This window comes from Prionailurus viverrinus, chromosome B1, assembly GCF_022837055.1.
Source record: "Prionailurus viverrinus isolate Anna chromosome B1, UM_Priviv_1.0, whole genome shotgun sequence".
Taxonomy (NCBI): domain Eukaryota; kingdom Metazoa; phylum Chordata; class Mammalia; order Carnivora; family Felidae; genus Prionailurus; species Prionailurus viverrinus.
In genome coordinates this window covers 189,744,035-189,751,490 of record NC_062564.1, presented here as the reverse complement: position 1 = coordinate 189,751,490, position 7,456 = coordinate 189,744,035, and positions in this window count along the sequence as shown.

Sequence of the window (7,456 nt, the reverse complement as noted above, 5' to 3'; positions counted from 1 at the left end):
CTCCCCAGCTTCCTGTCTATTCCAGTTTACTCAAGCCCATATATCTGTGCAATAATTTAATGGCTATAAATAGCTACCCCTATTTCAGCATTTGCTATGTACCAGGCCCTCCTTAAAGGTACTTTCCATGAATCAACGTTTTTAATCCTCACAAAACACTAGGTAGGCACCACTATACGATAAGCATACTGAGTGCAATCTGCTGTCCCAAAGATGAAGAGTCAAAGGACTAATGTCTCTGTATGCCTCAGCAGGGGTCAGTCTAAAAAGGATAGTCATCTACTTAACTCACCAGCCAGAAAACATATCATTTTCTAATCACATATATAGTTCATTACAAGTTTCAAGACCAGAGTAGCCAACATTTTCTTCTTTCCTATCTATTTTTTTTTTTTGCAAATATATATTACAGCTAAAGAATAAACTTAAGTAAGTATCTGGATCAAAGCCATCTATTTAAATTTCTGTTGTGACTTCTCCTCTCCTACCACCATCCTCAACCACATGTAGAGATTTCTGGCAATACTTGTCAGTACAAGGACAGAGATCCAATGAAGGAGCAAGCAATGTGGTTTGCTTCCCCTTTCAGTCCTCACAGTCCCAGATAAGGGGCATTGTAGATGGTGACAGGGAGCATGGCTTCATGATGGAAATAAACAAACATCCAGGCTCAAGCAATGACTAGTCAGTTTCCTATCAAACTTCTCAAGTAAGTGCCAACTTGTAACCTAGTCTGGAAACAGTGGCACAAATGACTAAATGTCATAGAGTGTGATGAGCGCCATTACAGACACATGAGCTAAAATCATCTGAAAGCACCAGGAAGGAATTTATTACGCGAAAGTGTAGGATAGAGGCTAGAACTCATCATTCAAAAGCATATAAGCACCCTGCCACCAGAAGACCTCAAAAAAAATACAGATGTTGAGGCAATGTGGTTAGTGAAGATACATCATTGAAAAGGCTATATGTACATATTCAGAAAAGTTTATCCCTGAAAAAATAATTTCTTTTCTACCATGAGAGCTGTTTTTGAGATTTGCTCCCATAAAATTCTTAAGATTGAGCAGGCAACGTTGTTTAAAAAGCAAATTGTATTTTGTACGTGACACTTCATAAAATTGGCAATTGCTCTACATAGTGGGTAATATGGTGTCTGCAAATCGAGGCATGACTGGCATCAAATCTGCAGGAAAATAAGTCACCTTCTTAATGGCCCTTAATTACAATCAGAATGTGACTTAACTTGCATTCCAATAATAAAAGCATGGACTCTCATTTTCACCTGATTTAAAGGTCAACATAAGCTGAATGCAAACTGCCTTCTAAAATTAGAAAAAGAATTGAATTAACAGTAACACTGTACCCCAGGATGACAAGTAAGAAATTTCATCAGGACCAAAACATCGGTGTATCCTACAGAGCCCTTTTAACTTCAAGATTTGTGATCTCAGTGGGAGAGATGCTAAAAAAAAAACCAAAAAACAAAAAACAAAAAACAAAAACAAAAATAAAAACGAAAGAAAACAAAACAAAAAACCACACACACACAAACTCAGTTATTTTACCAAGTTCGATCAAATACATGTTTATAAACCTATTTTAAATTTTTCAGAGACACTGAATTAGAGACACTATGAGATAATTATAAAGAAAGTGACAAAGTCTTTAAATAAAGGATAATTAATGTTCTGCTTATAAAAAGAAAATAGAGACCAGTAGAATTTATAAAATGAAAATAGGCAGAGAGGTAACACAATTTTTTTTCTAATTTTTTTCAACGTTTTTTATTTATTTTTGGGACAGAGAGAGACAGAGCATGAACGGGGGAGGGGCAGAGAGAGAGGGAGACACAGAATTGGAAACAGGCTCCAGGCTCCGAGCCATCAGTCCAGAGCCTGACGCTGGGCTCGAACTCAGGGACCGCGAGATCGTGACCTGGCTGAAGTCGGAAGCTTAACCGACTGCGCCACCCAGGCGCCCCTAACACAATTTTTTAAGAGCTTGTTCAGTAAATTAATTTAGATCTACACCATTATAACAGATGGCAAAACAAATTTCAAATGAATCAAAACTTTAACTGAAAATAATAGATAGCATTCTAGTCCAAAATAGAACTATAGGTATGAGCTTCTTAGAGGAATAGTACTTTTATAGAAGGATAGAAGAAACCACAACAAAAGTACTGACAGATTTGACTCCAGACAGACTAAAACTTTTTCATACAATGAAAATTATTATTTAAAGCAAAGGGATGTGATTATAGAAGGTATTAACATCTAATATGAGGAAGAGTTAGTATCTTAATTGTATAAGACGTTCATAGAAAATGGTATGAAGCAGTTTTTGTTGGTAATGACTGGAAAATTGTTGGAGATGCACGAGATGAGAAGGAAAAGTCAATTGAGAGCATAACACAAGAAAAGAAAGGAAAACTAGCTGCAGGGCAGAGTGCTGTTAATAAGAATAGCTAGCAAGCCTCCATGGTAGTCATAATGTTCCTGGCCTCCTGGTTCCCTACCCTATGGGATATGTCCCACACCGACCTATGAAACCGATAGGTTCTCAGAGAAATGAAGTTGTCCGACCTCTGGGACCAGGTTATAAAAGATCTTGTGGCTTCTGCCTTGCACTTTCCTGGATCATTTGCTCTGGGGGAAGCCAGTTGCTACCTGTGAGAGAACTCAAGCAATCCTACTGGAACGTTCCCACGGAGAAGAAATGAAGCCTCGTGCCAAGGGCCAGCATCAACCTACTCGTTGTACTGATGAAGAAACCGAGGCAGAGAGGATAAAGGACTTGCTCAAGTTTACACAACTAGGGAGTACCGGATCTAGGGTTCGGAACCCAGAGTCTGTGTCCTTAAGCATTTTAGGTACTGCCTCTTGATGGAAGACATAGTACAGAAAAGTACTAGTATTCGTATGAAACATAACCACAGCAGAAAAGAATGCTAAAATTCAGAAATTAGTTGGATATGAGATATGAGAGAAGGAAAGGGGAAGATTAAAAATGATCTAATTTTTCAGATACACATAACAGGGAGGATACTAGGGATATTAAGGAAGATGAGGGGGTCAGATACTAGCAGCTTGGAAAGCGATGTGTGCATATGCGTGCTCACTCATGGAGTAGTCTGGAGAACTAAGTAGATACATAGGGAAGGTAATGAGTGGGTTAGTGTGGAAAATCCCTGATTTGAGTTTTCCAGGCAAGGAAAATTCCAGAGGGGTTTCACTCCACTAACATATGGTTCAAAGATGGTTTCTCTCAAATGAAAATGTTTATATTACCCTCTTTCTGGGGATTGATAAAAGGCTAGAAAATTCCTTACTCCCCTTCACTTTTTTTGACCATATCTTTATCATTCTAGATGTGGGCATGATCCAAAATTAAAATAGCAACAACAACAAAACACCTGTCTCTTAGAAAGCAAGTGGCAGTTAAATAAAATCCAAACAAATTAGTTCAGTTAAAACATCAATGCGATAAAAAATAATTAGACTGGTTGCTTTGTGATAACTAGAATAGAAACTCTGAATACTCTGAATGTATACCCAGTGCTTCATTGGTGTGTAACAAAAAAAATTCTAGTTTGAGAATTAACGTTTTCTCCATTTTTCTCTCCTGGCTAGCAACCACCAAGGGAAATTCTGGTATGACTCCAGGTATGTGACTTTATTTCATTGTAATATATAAGTCCCTTTAATAAATAAGATTCTCTCTCTGGAGAGCTACAAAAAGGCAGATCCTGCAGGTGTGATTTTGGAAGAGTTTTGTATGTATCCACAGCTGCTTGGTTGTAATACACTACTGCATTTAATGGCCAAGAAAATTCAGCACAGATGCTACAACAAAAATTCCCAAGAAACCAGCAAAAGTGAAATTGGACAAATCCTAATACATAATGTATACACTATGATATTCTACTGCATGTGTTTACAAGTCTGAATATGTCACTTGGCTTATCTTTGTACTTTACTAAAATAAAATTAAAAACCCACAGAGTCTCTGGAGAGATTTAAATTTACCATACACAAAAATGCATAACGAGACACTGAATAGCTTTTATGAGAGGGGGACAAAATATACTGAACAATAACTGGAGTGATGCAGTTAACCACCCTACTGGTAATGAGTGGATACTCTTGCTCTATCATCCACTCTTGCTTTACTGCCCATCTCATGACTTCGTCTCATTTCTTAGTGCCGTGCAATCTTTCTCCCATTTCCTATGCTCATGAAAAAAAAAAAAAGATTCTAACAATCAATATGTTGCTGAATCCTCCGTTTACCTTTTGGATATTGTAATAATAGTCACATTTTATTTCTAAATGGACCCTAATGCTCACCACGCAGGTAATAAGCTGATTAACGGACTGTGCTTGTTCTAGGCATCTTTAGCTTTTTATGTTCTCCATCACTATGCATTGTCTTCATCAGATAGCTACTCATATAGACACCAAACATCAATTTTCATCATAGAAGCCAACAAATACCACGATCCAAAACATTAAAGCTAGATCTTCAAGAGTTCATTTGAAAATAGTTGTTTTGAATGTAGAAAATGGATTGCTTTGTATTTCACATTTTAGATATTAAATATTTACATTCATCAATATAGCTTTGATTTCCTCTTGACGTGTTCATGTGTCACCTCCAAATAATTTTAACTTAAAAGGAAGACACAATTTCTAATTGTCTCATAAAGCCTCTTACAGGTTTACTTTGTGCAGTAAATAAATAGCTAGGAAACTGATCAGAACATTTTATGAGCAGGGATGTCTGAAGGTTTTCAAAGGAACACCCTTCCAGTCCTGAGAACATACAGGCAATTCAAAGCTGAAAAAACAACAGAACAACGTGGCATGCTTTCCAAGAAGGTTTTGTCAATTTCTATTTGGCCACCAAATTCCAAATGCCTCAAAATTAAAACAAAACAACAAACAATTCTACTAATTAAAAATAGCATGTCCTGGGGCGCCTGGGTGGCGCAGTCGGTTAAGCGTCCGACTTCAGCCAGGTCATGATCTCGCGGTCCGTGAGTTTGAGCCCCACGTCAGGCTCTGGGCTGATGGCTCAGAGCCTGGAGCCTGTTTCCGATTCTGTGTCTCCCTGTCTCTCTGCCCCTCCCCCGTTCATGCTCTGTCTCTCTCTGTCCCAAAAACAAATAAACGTTGAAAAATAAATTAAAAAAAAAAATAGCATGTCTTAAAAAGTTACAAGTAGACTTAACATATGAACATAGGACCTAGCAATATCAATCAATCCTAAGTATCTTCCGCAATGAAATGAAAACATATGTCTACACCAAGATTTGTATGCAAATGTTCACAGCAACTGTATTCACAACAGTGAATTCATCAACAGGTGAAGAGATAAATAAATGTGGTATATCCATACAAGGAAACATTACTCAACAATAAAAAAAGAGCAAAATTTCAATACATGCTACAACACGGATGAGTCTCAGAAACATTACACTTGGTGAGAGAAGCCAGACACAAAATATCACATGTTGTATGATTCTATTTACATGAAATGTCAAAAAAAAAGTGTGGGGGCATATACAGAGACAGAAAGTAGATTTGTGGTTGCTTAAGGCTGGGGAAGGAGGACCAACAATAGCAACCAAATGCAACAAAGGGCTTCCTTTGGAGCTGATAAAAATGCTACATGGTTGGTTTGCCGTGATCACTAGATAGCTATGATAAAATGTATTCAATTATACACTGAAACGTGAATTTTATGGGATATAAATCATATTTCAGTTAAGTTACTAAAAAACAAATAGCATAAACAGTCATAAAACCAACATTGCTCTGGTTATTGAAAGTCTATAATCTATATGCTCACATCACATACAGAGGTGGCCTTCAACGTAGAAACTATGATTAAGTGTATGCTGATCTTAAAGTTACCAAAGTACCCTTTGATTAAAAAAAATGATGTATAGAAAGCTAAGGGTGATAGAAAGACTGGGGCACAAAAGAATTGTCCAGGTCTGTTCCAGGGTCACAATAACGAGTTGGGTGGCTTGTTTTGCAGACCATGACCTTTGTATACTCACATGGATAAGAATTAGAAAATCTCTTTAGGAGAAAGGTTGATAAATGATAATGTAATACAATATAGGTTTTCTGGTGTTTGATTCTAATCTGAAATCCCAAGCATTTGTAAAATATTGGAAAGAAGTCTCTACCTGCACATCATTACTTTATATGCTATGTTTGCTGAGGCTGAAATGTAAATCAGCTTTGCTGATTGGCATATAGTACATGCTCAAAAAATATTCTTTAAAATAGACAAATAGGAAAGCTATTGAACTATCTATACATTGAATTATTACATATACATGCTATATTATAATTCAAGGGCAATGGGCATGGGCTATGTGAGAAAATTTGGATGAAAAGCAGGTTTGGGGTATGACTGAGAGATAATGAGGTCAATTTTGGACATATGGAATTTATTTAAGAGGACCTCATCCCATTGACTTGGAGCTGTTTGGCTTATATCTCAATATAAGGTTTTGGGTTAAGGATATAAATTTGGAAGTTTTCAGTGTAGTTTAACTGATGGGTGTCCATGACTTACAAATCAATAACAAATCAATTTATTCTAAGCTATACAGAAACTATTCCCAAGTAATTAGTTCTATTTTGGGCTCTAGTTTTAAAACTTTTTTTTTTTTTTTTAACGTTTATTTGTTTTTGACAGAGAGAGAGACAGAGCATGAGCAGGGGAGGGGCAGAGACAGGGAGACACAGAATCGGAAGCAGGCTCCAGACTCTGAGCTGTCTGCACATGCCCGACGTGGGGCTGGAACTCACAGGCCACGAGATCATGACCTGAGCCGAAGTTGGACGCTCAACTGACTGAGCCACCCGGGCACCCTGGCTCTGATTTTAATTTTTTTTTTTTCAACGTTTTTATTTATTTTTGGGACAGAGAGAGGGACAGAGCATGAACGGGGGAGGGGCAGAGAGAGAGGGAGACACAGAATCGGAAACAGGCTCCAGGCTCCGAGCCATCAGCCCAGAGCCCGACACGGGGCTCGAACTCACAGACCGCGAGATCGTGACCTGGCTGAAGTCGGACGCTCAACCGACTGCGCCACCCAGGCGCCCCTGATTTTAAATCTGAATAAGATACTATTAAAATCTTCAACCATAATGCATTTTCTTTGAAAACAATAGTGGCTGTAAATAAAGCTTGCTTTTGTTGGCTCTGAGAACTTTTTCTGTTCTCTCCAATTACCTTCAACCATGCAAAAGTCCCTCTGAGACAGACTCACTCTGCAATTATTAATTTCTCCTTCTATTCTCACACTATTACCTTTCTACAATACACTCCTTTTGAACTATCCACAGTCTGAAAAAATGTGAGTCCATCTACAGAGCAGTTGGTAGGAAAAAAGAAAAATGGTATAATGATTTTTCCCTTATGAAATGTT